A 13,521-nucleotide genomic window follows, 5' to 3' on the forward strand; every position below is an offset into this window, starting at 1 on the left:
AAAGACGCGTGGATCAGATTCAAGTTCTTCCAGCAAGACTGTCAACACCACGGATTCAACAAAGTGCAACTGCTGAGCACTTTCTTCAGAGGTATCGCCTTGAGGTATCAGATGGCTCTTGATACAGCTAGCGAGGGAAAATTCAACACCAGGAATCCGGTGGAAGTTGTGAGACTGATAGAAAATCAAGCAAACAGCAGCAGCACCAAGAGCACTGACTTTGAAAGAAAGAAATATGTTGCATCCCTAGGGAAGGAGCAGATGGACGAAGTTAGAGCAAAGTTAGATGTGGTTCATGAGCTTCTCAGGAAGCAAGTCTTCTCAGCTGAAGGAGAAGAGGCTGTAGACATGGAAGGAGAAGAAGATGTGAACTACATTGGAGGTACTAGATTTCAGAGGTCTGGAAACCAGGGTTGAAACAGAAACTTCTATGGCAATGGTCAGAGGAGTAACCCGAGTTTACAGTTTCAGAAACCTTTCAGCAACAACAGCAGAGGCTATGGAAACTCATTCTACCAGAATACACCACCACAGACTCAGGAGAGCATGATTGAAGCAATGCTTGACAGAGTTCTGAAATGACAGCAACAACTCACTGTGGATTTCAATGGGAAGATAGATTCCGCCTACAACAGTCTGAACACAAGAATTAAGACCTTAAGGACTCAGGTTAGGAAGCTTGAAATGCAAGTAGTTCAGACTGGAGACACTGTAAAGAAGCAAAAAGCCTTAGCTAGAGATGCAGGAGTTGAGAAAGCAAAACACCACGTTAATGCTATCATAGATGATGATTTTTGGCAAGTGGTGAGGCATGAGAAGCTTGGAGAAGGAGACTTCGAAGTTGAAAGCTCCATGAGTTTCGGCGGATCACAATGATGTCAACCGATGTCAATGGATACACATCAATCGACAGACCATGATGAAGATCGATCGACAGACCATGACGAAGATCGATCGACATATTACTCTAGACATCGATAGATGTTATCTGCTGAATCGACTGTGGAGTGTAGTGCATTTCGAATCATGACTCATGAGGAATTCGTGGAGAAACATCCTCACCCACCCTCCCCTTTCTACGTCAAAATCGATCGACCGCTTGAGCCAGCAGTCGACCAACAGAGTGAGACCGACATTGATTGACCCCCCTCACCTCCCATCGATCGATTGGCACCTCTCACCTACCGAGTGCGGTTACCATCTATTGATAATGACCGAATCAACGCACTCAGACCACCACCTAAACCATCAGCCAACCCACCAGAACTTACAACCAACCCTTAAGACACTACACCAGAGCCTATGCAAGTTGATGAGGTAACTGAAAAGGAAGAAGGTTAATGAAGAGGAAGGAGAAGATTCCTAAGAACCTTAAGAGGGAAGATAATGAGAAGGAGATGGATGGTTTCACTAAGAGAGTCCTCAGAATCCCAGTGCAGAAACCTTTTGATGAAGTTTATTTCACACACAGGTTGTGGATGTTCTTCAGAGAAACTAAGAAAACTGAGGAGGACATTAGGAGAATGTTTCATCATGTCAGGGAAAGGATGAAACTAAAGATCACATTGAAGAAGAAGAGTGATCTTGGGAAGTTCGCAATAATATGTGTGGTGAAGGGTATTGAATTTCCCCATGCAGTTTGTGACACAGAAGCATCAGACAACATACTAACTAAGGTTATGGCAGACCAGCTGGGTCTGAAAATAGAGCTTTCATCAGAATCTTTCACCTTCATGGACCTTTCAGAAAGAAGCTCCGGAGGCATCATAAGAGACCTTGAAGTACAGATTGGTAATGCCCTTGTCCCAGTAGATTTTCATGTCCTGGACATAAAGCTAAACTGGAACTCTTCACTTCTGGTTGGAAGAGCTTTCCTGGCAACAGTAGGAGTTGCATGTTACATGAACACCAACAGATTGTGTCTGACACTGATAGATCCAGACGTTCACTATGACCCAGTTCGAGTTGTGAGACAACAGGTCAACCTCGTGGAGCTTGGAAACAGAGTACTCGGAATCGATCGACACTCATACTGTTTCATCGATCGATTCCAATGAGTCACCGACGACCGATGAATGCTATCCCACATCGCTCGACGGGATGCAACCAGTACCAGATCAGTGTTATCCAGCCTTTGCCTTTCAACAATCCAACAACAGAGGACGAGATGACTATTCAATAGGCAGTTGGGTAGAAAGTGGATTCCATAAAAGTTTTGCAGTGGATACTGTAATTCCTTCATCCAATGAGGATCCTACAGAGGAGTATGATGAGGATTACTGGAAGGAAAGAGCTATAGAGATTGCTATGCATGATGACAGATATTCAGGCCATTCCTTCAACAACACGTCCCCACCATCAATCGACAGAGTTCACTCAGTATCGGTCGATACCCATCCTCATCCAGCAAAACGTTCTTATGCATCGATCGATACCATACCTGGTACACCGATCGATATTAATGACGCCGCCTTTGACAAGGAAAAAGGGAATATTCTAATTCCACATCGATCGATATTAATGCTGCCTCCTTTGAAAAGGAAAAAGGGAATATTCCAATTCCAACTAGGTTTACCAATACCTATATAAGGAGTTTTGCACCCCAGATTACTTCTCACGACACCGAAGCAGAAAAAAATGAATGCTCCCACAAACCAATCAGAAGGAACATCTAGGAGGAGCATTCAATCGAAAAAACCGTAATTCCGCAGGCAAACGTCTACCATCGATCGATACTCCAGTATCAACATCGATCGATACTGATTCTAAACCTCAACTTTCTTTATTTACTAAGAAGAATATGCGTGTGGATTACAGTTTTCTAACTCCTGATGAATTTGGTATTTTCAGGGACCCAAATTCATAGCCATGCAAGAGCTACGAATGGAAGAATTCTAAAAGTATCTAGAGAGGACATAGCAGACATTCTTCAGGTGACCAAGGGACCAGACAACTTGTTTATGCAGCAACGCAGCATTCCAGACAACATTCAAACAGTTCCAGACGAACATCCAGGGGCTAACACAACAGCAATTGGTTCACACCAATCATACCGACCAGTTGGCCACACATCGATCGACAAGGTTGCTCCAACATCGTTCGACAAGGTAACACCAATGTCGCTCGACAAGACACCCTCACCATCGATTGACAGACATTACGAGTTTGGACATCGCGCTTATGACATCTATGGAGCCAGAAAGTTTAGATGGGAACAGAAGGACGAATATGGAGTTTACAGAGGTGAGTTTGGATATGCAAGAAGCGTAGCTGGTGAGATGATCCCTGTTACCAAGCACAACATCAAAAAAATTCTGGAGAGAGCATCACTATATGTAGAGAGTCACATATGTCTTCCAGAACATACCACTTCTTTCACACCTACAAGATTGGCAGCAGAGATCTACACCAAGGATGAGATTAATGAGATGGTCACTGGTATTTGTGGAGCTCAGGAAAGGCTTGAAGATGAACTCAAGGCATTGGTAGATGACACCTATCAGCCTTTGGACAGAGGTTACAATGAGCTTTTCAGAAGTTTGGCAGAGATGAGGCTAGATATTGAGAGTATACAGCACAGCCTTGAGAAGGAAGCTACGACATCGCCATCGATATACGCCAACAAAGCAACATCGATCGATGTCACACCACAGACATCCCAAATCCCTGCAGAATTGGAAAGTTTGGCAGAGAAGAAGGATGAATGGAAGATCGCATACATCAACCTGAAGATTCCACTACAAAAAATATGTACATTCATGCTATCATAGATGTTTCATAGTGAATTCATAAATGCTATGTATACGACAGTAATCATAGGTACCTCTCCTATAATAGCATTTTTATTTGATGCTATGTAATGTGTAGATACAATAGCAATAATTGAATGTTGTTATTGATGTAACTATAACACAACTTTTTTGTTACAAATTTATGTGTAATTTACAATAGCTGTTGACAATTCTTATATTAAATGTTGTAATAACATAATTATAACGCTATTTTCATAATAATATATAATTTAGCTATTATTTGATTGAATCGCAAATTAATTAATAATTAAAAATTAATTCACCAAATATAATAATCAAAAATTAAATAATAATTTAAATTAGATGAAAAGTTGATATATAATTAAATTTTATTTATTAATCTAATTTTTGTTTACAGGTAAATTATGGTTTACAAAAATAACCCAGATTAAGAAAGCTTGGCTCACAAACCATCCTCTGTTTGAAGTTAAAGTCTCGGACAGACTCAAAAGCTGCAGAAAGGCTTTGAGTAAATGGAAAAGGAAGGAGACATTGAATTCCAGAGACAAGATCAAACAGATTGAAGTTGCTTTAGAGGAGGCGCAATCATCACTCAGTCTATCAACTATCAGAATTAACTTCTTGAAAGCGGAGTTAATACAAGCCTACAAGGAGGAGGAGATGTATTGGCAACAGAGGAGTAAAGATAAGTGGGCACCAAAAGGTGATCTGAACACAAAGTATTTCCATGCCTCTGTTAAAGCAAACAGATCCAGAAGCAGAATCAACAAGCTGATAGATGATAGAGGCCAAGAACATTTTTCTGAAGCTGCCAAAGGGGGAGTTGCATCGGAATATTTCACAAAACTGTTCTCCTCTACCAATAATGGAGACTTCTCGGAGATTTTTGAAGGTTTTTCACAACGTGTAACACCTGGAATGAATGAATTTTTGGATAGAGAGGTCACTAATGAAGAGGTCCGAGAGGCTGTTTTCTCAATCAAGCCAAGCAGTGCTCCCGGACCTTATGGGATGAGAGAATTATTCTTTCGGAAGTATTGGGGTACTATTGGAGAGCAGGTCACTAAAGAGGTAAAGGAGTTTTTTACCACTAATCAATTCCCCGGAGAATGGAATTACACCCATTTATGTTTACTTCCGACGATAGAAGATCATGTGATCATGGCAGACCTAAGACCCATCAGCTTGTGTTCAGTTTTGTATAAAATCATCTCGAAGATCATCGTGAGAAGGATGAAGCCTCTGATGGAAGATATAGTTTCTCCTACTCAGTCGGCTTTTGTGGAGGAGAGATTAATTTCAGACAATATTCTTATTGCCCACGAGATCATCCATGCCTTGAGAACAAATGAGAGAGTATCCAAGGATTTCATGGCAATAAAATCCGACATGTCCAAGGCCTATGACCGAGTGGAGTAGAACTACCTGCGTGCCTTGCTGAAAGCGTTGGGTTTTGAAGATGTTGGAGTGAAAAGATTATGTTCTGTGTTTCAACGGTTAAATACTCAACGCTCATTTATGACCAGCCTTTTGGATGCATTCAGCCAGAGCGAGGGATCAGACAGGGAGATCCTCTTTCTCCATTTCTGTTTGTAATGTGTACTGAGGGTCTGATACACTTGCTAGAGAAAGCGGTGCAGGAAGAAAAAACCTCAAGGAATTTAATTCACCTCAGAAGGACCAATGATCCATCATATGTAATTTGCAGATGATAGTCTACTGATATGTAGAGCTTCTCAGAGCAAGCGACTGAATTGGTGAAGATACTCAAAATCTATGAGCAGGCTACGGGACAGAAGGTGAATTTAGAGAAGTCGGCCATCACTTTTGGCTCCAAGGTCACAGAAACTGTGAAAGCCTCAATCCAAACGATCAATGAGATTGTCAAAGAAGGTGGAACATGATCGTATCTAGGCCTACCTGAATGTTTCAGTGGCTCTAAAACAGAAATGTTGGCTTACATATACGATAGGCTCAAGTCGAGGCTCTCTGGCTGGTTTGTTAAGCAATAGTCTCTTGGTGGAAAAGAGGTTCTGATCAAAGCATTGGCTATGGCGGACTTCTGGTGGAACTCTTTAGAGCACAAGCGGAAAATGCACTGGCTCAGTTGGTCTACGTTGTGTCTGGCAAAAGAACAGGGAGGTTTGGGCTTCAAAGATATACAAAGCTTCAATCAAGCTCTTTTGGCCAAGCAAGCGTGGCGAATCCTCAATCACCCTGAATCTCTCTTCGCAATATTTTTCAAGCGCAGGTACTTCGAAAAATCAGACTTTTTAAATGCGAAAAATGGATCGAGACCTTCGTATGGATGGAGAAGCATACAATTTGGAAAGGAGCTGTTAAGTCAAGGTTTGAGGAACACTTGGGTAATGGTACGACTGTCTCAGTGTGGGTGGATGATTGGATAGAAGGAGATGTGAGAAGGAGACCGCTGATGAAAAATATCTTTGTGGACTTGATGCTCACAGTTGATAAGCTGATTGACCCTCAAAATAACTGTTGGAGGCTGGATAAGTTGCAAGAGTTGTTTTATGAAGAAGATATCAACAGAATCTTGGCGATGCAAACTGCTTTTGATCAACAAGATTATTGGGTCTGGTTACACAACAGGAATGGTAGCTATTCAGTGAAGTCGGGATATTGGTGCATCAATAGATTCAACCGAGAAGAGGAAATCAGAGTAGCAGAGATGAGACCTTCTTTGAACGATCTGAAGACCGAAGTTTGGAAAATACCCACTTTCCCAAAGATTAAGAACTTCATTTGGAGAGCAATTAGTAATGCATTTCCTGTTGGTGAACTTTTGGTCAAAAGAGGTATCAAAATGGATCTGGTTTCTCAAGCCTGTGGCTATCAGGGTGAGTCTATAAATCACATCATTTTTGGATGCTCCATAGCAAGACAGGTTTGGGCATTGGCCAATGTTCCTACTCTGCAATTTGGTTTCGATGGCGTTTCACACTTCTCCAACTTTCACTGTCTGTTTCTGATGATGAAAAACAGAGAGAAATAGAAATGATATTCCTTGGATAGTTTGGTACTTGTAGAAATACAGAAACAGGGTCATTTTTGAAGGGAAGAAGTACTGTCCTATGGAGCTGGGGGAGAAAATTATGGAGGAGTCACATTTCTGGGTTTTGGCTCAAAGTAATGAGAATAGAAGGAAGGCTGAAGAACAGGAGGCAGAGATGGAAGTTGTGAAAGAAATCTTGGTCTGTTCCTCATCGTGGTTGGCTAAAATGCAACATCGGAATTGCGTGGGACAAGAAGCAATCTAGTAGTGGAGCTTCATGGGTGGTAAGGGATGATCGCGGGAAGGTCCAAATGCACAGTACGAGAGCGTTCTCGAACACTGCCTCCCTTCATGAAGCGAAGTACAAAGGTCTACTCTGGGCTCTGGAAAGCTGTCATGCGCATCACCTAAACAGAGTCATCATTGCCTTTGATGATGCAACTTTGATCAATGTGATCCTAAGACCACAGGCATGGCCAAACTTCAGAAGTCAGTACGTGCAGATTTTTGAAAGGTTGAAGAAACTAGAATGGTGGAGGGTGATGAAGGAAGATAGATCAACTAACACAGGGGCTTTCATCATAGCTCAGAGCGTGATTAAGGGAGGCTATTATCAGTCGTATGTTGCAGAGGGGCCACCCCTTTGGTTGCGCGATCTTTTTGAGAGTGAGGAAGCTCGGCCCTGTGTGTAGTTGATCTCTTATATCGAATTTTCTTTAAAAGAAGGAGTTGTTTTTTGGGTATAGAAGGCAAAGGAACCTCTGTTAACTAGAAGCCTTGTGTGTGAGTTCATGATTTTTGGAAGGAAATGGGAGGTGTAGACTTGTTTGTGGAAGAGTCTTATTGTAGTTCTTTTGGTTGTACCTTAACTGGATGTTTGATCTTTTATGATCGTGGAATGAAATTCATAGATGACAAAAAAAAACAAACCGTTCAAGTTTCAATCCAAGCCACCTCCTCTCTGGATCTCACTGATCTTCTTCTTCCTCACAGAACTCCAACGTCGCTATCTTCCACGCACACACCGCTTATGCTACCTCCTCCAGAACGCCCTCCTCATCCGTGTCGTCATGCTCTCTCAGCCATATCTCCGGTGCTCTGCTACTGTTCTCCTCCATATTCTATCTCTGTCAATCGTCAAACCATGGGAAAGATTCAAGCAAAATGGAAAAAAAAACATGAATCAAATAAAAGACGAGATATTTAGTTAAAATTTAAACCGTAGTGAAGCAAGAGGTGATATATCTTTAAGACCTTAGCAATCTCTGGATGTGATGCATTTTTCTCAGTCATCTTAACTTCCATTGTTTCATCCATCTAAATCCATCCATTATCCCTTGCAAGAAGAACTCAGCTTCTTTGCTAAAGCTTGGAACTTGGGTGATTTCATGAACTTTTGATAGCTTAGGAAGCCAATTAATCTAGCAAAACAAGAACATGGGCGAATTAGGACGAAACTACGTTCTACTGAACAACAAGGACAAAATAAGAACACAAAATCACCTTCTATTTAACAACAAAAATCAAATTAAAAACACAGAGAAAGAGTGAAAGACAGAGAGTGCGAGAGAGAGAAAGAGAGGTCACCGGTGGTGGTGGCGATGAGCGGTGGTTTTGGTGATTCCGGTGAAGACAAAGACCGGCGAAGACGTATGTGAGAAGCGGCAGAGAAACTCATCAGGCGCAGAGCTTCATCTCGGCCCAATCAAAACGGCTCGTCTCTGGGCTTCGTCGTCAGGCAGATGAACTTCGCGAGAGACGGAAGTTGACGTTGCTCTAGCTTTGTCGTCAGGTGCAGGAGGAGGCATAGGTTGGTGTTAGATACGATGTGTGACACCCCGACCCAGCATAGCTGTAATGCTCGGCGATATCATGACACTTGTCTCCAGCCACAAGGCCAAAACAATGTGTCTTTAGGATCCCAAGACGTCTTTGACAAAAACCTACCAATATGAGCCGAACCTGAAATGAAAAGGGAAAAGGAGGGGTGAGTATTTCGACAAAATCTCAGTGAGAGAAGCTTTAGGAGCCTTAAAATCAATCACCAACAATCATCACACAACATAGCTTAAGCATCTAACTTAAACATTCAAAAAATCGAAAGCAATCAACAAGAAACGAGGATAAACCCCGACGGTGCCAACATGAGACTAACGCCACATCACGCTGTCTCCACGCCTCCCATGTTGTCTTGTGAGAACTCGCCACATCACTCTGTCTCCGTGAGTTCCACACCTTCACGCGATCACGCCACATCACGCTGTCTCCACGTGATCCGCGCCACCACATTCACACGGTCACGCCACATCACGCTGTCTCCACGTGATCCGTGTTACTACATTTTTACTTCACATACAAGCACGCCGCATGCCCGCTCCGGCGATGAATCATGCCAACTCAAACGATTGCCACATGACCCAACAAGAAACGATGTAACGCCCGAGACATACATATATGTCATTCCACCACGTTACACCGGCACACATAGGCCTTAAGCCTTTCTCTAACTCATTTACATCTCCCAATTATATAGATATCATCTTCTTATACAATAACCCCAATCAATACAATCATCACATTCAATCCTCAAACATCATTTAACCATATTTTAACAACCTTAGCAATAGATCTACGTTTTTCACACATCAACCATCAAGATATTTATATATATCATATGTATAGTTATTTATATTAGTAGATCTATAGAAAGTAACAAGTATGGATGAATGATCAACTTAGACACTTCTACCATGATGAGATAATGATAGAAGGACATAGAGATTGCAACAAGCCTTCACCTTGGCCTTAGATATGTGAATGGAAAGGAGAGAAGAAACAGATCTGGAGCTTAGGGATTTCCACGAACTAGATCTATAATAAAAATGTTTGGTGCTACCACCAAAGAATCCGGGATGAGAGATCCAAGATAAAAGAGATCAAAGAGCTGGAGAAAATGAGAACTAGGGTTCCTTACCTCAACAATGACCAGATCTAGAAAGAAGACAGAGAGAGATCTGGACATAGAATTGGATCGGTTCATCGGGGATCTCCAAGGCTTAGCTCCAGTCTTCAGCAAATGGCGAACACCAAGGAGAAAGAGAGAGACAGAGAGATGCAGGCGAGAGAGAAGAGAAAAGAGAAACTTTGACGGCTAGGGTTTTCAGAGCTCTCTGAAACTCGGCAGGGCTTCGCTCTGATTTCTAAATGGGAGAGAAGAGAAGAAGGAGGCTCTTTTTTATAGGAAACGAAGAGAAAACCCTAGGGTTTACTACACGGGCCAGAAAAGAAAGACAAAAACTAATGGGCTTTGGTCCAAATCAAGTTAATAATTAAGAAAAACAAAACTATTCCGGTTTGGGAGAACTGGAATGTGACAATTCTACCCCACTTAACTGGGAATTCGCCCCGAATTCCGAACGGAGCAAGGGGAAAACTCAACCAGTAAGTTAGAGATTAGAAACTTATTCAATGCATATTGATTTGAGTCAAGACTGACCCTCTAGGTTAGGACTAGAGAGTCTTTCCTGGCCTCTGATACCACTTGTGACACCCCGACCCAGCATAGCTGAAATGGTCGGCGATATCATGACACTTGTCTTCAGCCACAAGGCCTAAACAATGTGTCTTTAGGATCCCAGGACGTCTTTGACAAAAACCCACCAATATGAGCCGAACCTGAAATGAAAAGGGAAGGAGGGGTGAGCATTTCGACAAAAGCCCAGTGAGGGAAGCTCTAGGAGCCCCGAAATCAATCACCAGACAATCATCACACAACATAGCATAAGCATCTAACTTTAACATTCAGTAAATCAAAAGCAATCAACAAGAAACAAGGATAACCCCCGACGGTGCCAACATGAGACTAACGCCACATCACGCTGTCTCCACACTTCTCATGTTGTCGTGTGAGAACTCGCCACATCACACTGTCTCCGTGAGTTCCACACCTTCACGCGATCACGCCACATTACGCTGTCTTCACGTGATCCGCGCCACCACATTCACACGATCACGCCACATCACGCTGTCTCCACGTGATCTGTGTTACTACGTTTTTACTTCACATACAGGCGCGCCGCATGCCCGCTCCGGCGATGAATCATGCCAACTCAAGCGATTGCCACATGACCCAACAAGAAACGATGTAACGCCCGAGACATACATATATGTCATTCCACCACGTTACACCGGCACACATAGGCCTTAAGCCTTTCTCTAACTCATTTATATCTCCCAGTTATATAGATATCATCCTCTTATACAATAACCCCAATTAATACAATCATCACATTCAATTTTTAAACATCATTCAACCATATTTTAATAACCTTAGCAATAAATCTATGTTTTTCACACATCAAGCATCAAGATATTTATATTTATCATATGTATAGTTATTTATATTAGTAGATCTATAGAAAGTAACAAGTAAGGATGAATGATCAACCTAGACACTTCTACCATGATGAGATAATGATAGTAGGAGATAGAGACTGCAACAAGCCCTCACCTTGGTCTTAGATCTGAGAATGGAAAAGAGAGTAGAACCAGATCTGAAGCTTAGGGCTTTCCACGAACCAGATTTATAATAAAAAGGTTGGGTCCTACCACCAAAGAATCTGGGATGAGAGATCCAAGATAAAAGAGAACAAAGAGCTGGAGAAAATGAGAACTAGGGTTCCTTACCTCACCAGTGACCAGATCTAAAAAGAAGACAGGGAGAGATCTGGACATAGAATTGGATCGGTTCATCGGGGATCTCGGGGATCTCCAAAGCTTAGCTCCAGTCTTCAGCAAACGGCGAACACCAAAGAGAGAGAGAAACTGAGAGACGCAGGCGAGAGAGAAGATAAAAGAGAGACTTTGACGGCTAGGGTTTTCAGATCTCTCTGGAACTCGGCAGGGCTTCGCTCTAATTTTTAAATTGGAGAGAAGAGAAGGAGGAGACTCCTTTTATAGGAAAAAAAGAGAAAATCATAGGATTTACTACACCGGTCAGAAAAGAAAGACAAAAACTAATGGGTTTTGGTCCAAATCAAGTTAATAATTAAAAAAAAAAACAAAACTATTCCGGTTTGGGAGAACCGGGATGTGACAGTCTCCAAGAGCTTTGCCGGTGAGTTCGTCGTTGATGGAGGTGGTCTCATCGTCAACCTATTTGCAGGCTGGCCTAGAAAAGGGAGATAACTGTGTTATGGTCTGTTTGTGTTGGAAAGTGACAATGATTCTCTCGGTCAGTTTCTACCGGGTAAGTGTCATTCTCTATCTGTTCCATCTTCTGTTCGTCTCTCTCGCTAGTCTCTGTTCATGTTCTCATCTCTCTTTCTTGGTGCATCAAAAGAGATTGGTATGGGGGATTAAGCTCTGCGTTTCCGTACTTGTTAGGATTGGATTTGTATTATGTCTCTAGATGCAATGACTTTTAGATTTTTAACTTTTATGATTGGCATGTAATTACTTGAATATTCTAATTCTCTATCCCTTTAGCTAAAGAAAAGACCTTTTGATAGGTTGAGAAAGGTGGGAAGATGCTCTGGGAGGTGTCATAGCTGTTGCAGATGGGTTTTTTTTTTTCTGATTACGTTTTGGACACAAGTGAGATATGATCATGGTTTCCTAATTGACAAAGCTCATACCGCAACTAGCTACTTCCAGAGGTTCTGCAACAATGTGAGATTTTGAATTATAATCCTCATTGCTATTCTCTTCTAAGGTTGTTTAGCCATGTTTTGATAGCTTGTGGGGGTTGTTGGTGAAGCAGTATAGTAGCCATGCTTGAGGAAGTTTGTTCTGAAAATAGGCAATGTTGGAGACTGTGGACTACTTAAGCTTCTTAGACGAGGTTTTTTAAAAGCTATTTTCTTCTTATCCTTCTCTAACCTGAGATACTAGATTGTTTCAGTGTTCAGCCTTTGAGAAAGAGATTTTGATTCGTTTTCATTCTGCAGGCCAGATCATATTTTCAACTACTCCACAAGAGCATTACTTTGACTGTCCTATACACCTTATGTTACCTCTCCATGGTGGTGGTGGTGGTAGCAACATGACAAAGAAGATCTTTGTAGGTAATTAGAGAGGCGGAGTTCAAGAATTGCTTTGATCAGTTTGGTACAATTTGCTGATGTTGTCTTAGTATGATCACAGCACACAGAGGCCGAGAGGGTTTGGCTTCATTACTTTTTATTTTGATGATTCGGTTGATAGGGCTGTTGGTGTGTGTGTGAGCTTTTTTTGTATACTGAACTTGAGCTGTGTGAAGTTAATACTGAATATTACGACAAATAGCGAAAATTATAAAGACAACTAGTTCATATTAGTTATTGTTTTACTAGGTGTCTTCCTCCGGTAAAAAAATTTAAAATATTTTTTAACAGATAAATGTAAATTATATTTTAAAATAAAATTTTATTCATATTGTAAATTTTTTTTTCTGTATCAATATTTAATATAAATTTGCTTTAATTAAACATAAAAATTATATTTAAGAATATGCATGTATATATTTGAAATTATAATCTTAGATAGATTTTTCTATCTATTTATTTTAAATAAATTTATAAAAGTTGTATAATTACCAAAAATTAAAACTAAACAATATTTATAAAATTTGTAGATATATAAGAAAATAATGATTTTACGATTAAATTTTTATAATTTTCTAAAAAAACTGTATACCTTTTTGAAAAATTTAGTAATAAAATTTTATAATTTAAAAATATATAATTAAATTATTTC

General features: G+C 41.0%; 1 long non-coding RNA gene across 2 annotated transcripts; it reads left to right on the forward strand.

Annotated features, from left to right (window-relative positions):
- Positions 1–4,299: 4,299 nt before the first annotated feature.
- LOC106405351 lies at positions 4,300–13,233 on the forward strand. Of its 2 annotated transcripts, XR_001281331.3 has the most exons (4): positions 4,300–12,034; positions 12,297–12,456; positions 12,548–12,628; positions 12,735–13,233. It is a non-coding gene; the product is annotated as an uncharacterized LOC106405351 (long non-coding RNA). The 2 variants fall into 2 exon arrangements; XR_007326728.1 differs by having other exon boundaries at positions 12,297–12,628.
- The last annotated feature ends 288 nt before the right edge of the window (positions 13,234–13,521 follow it).

Source organism: Brassica napus, chromosome C7 (genome assembly GCF_020379485.1).
Source record: "Brassica napus cultivar Da-Ae chromosome C7, Da-Ae, whole genome shotgun sequence".
Taxonomy (NCBI): Eukaryota; Viridiplantae; Streptophyta; class Magnoliopsida; order Brassicales; family Brassicaceae; genus Brassica; species Brassica napus.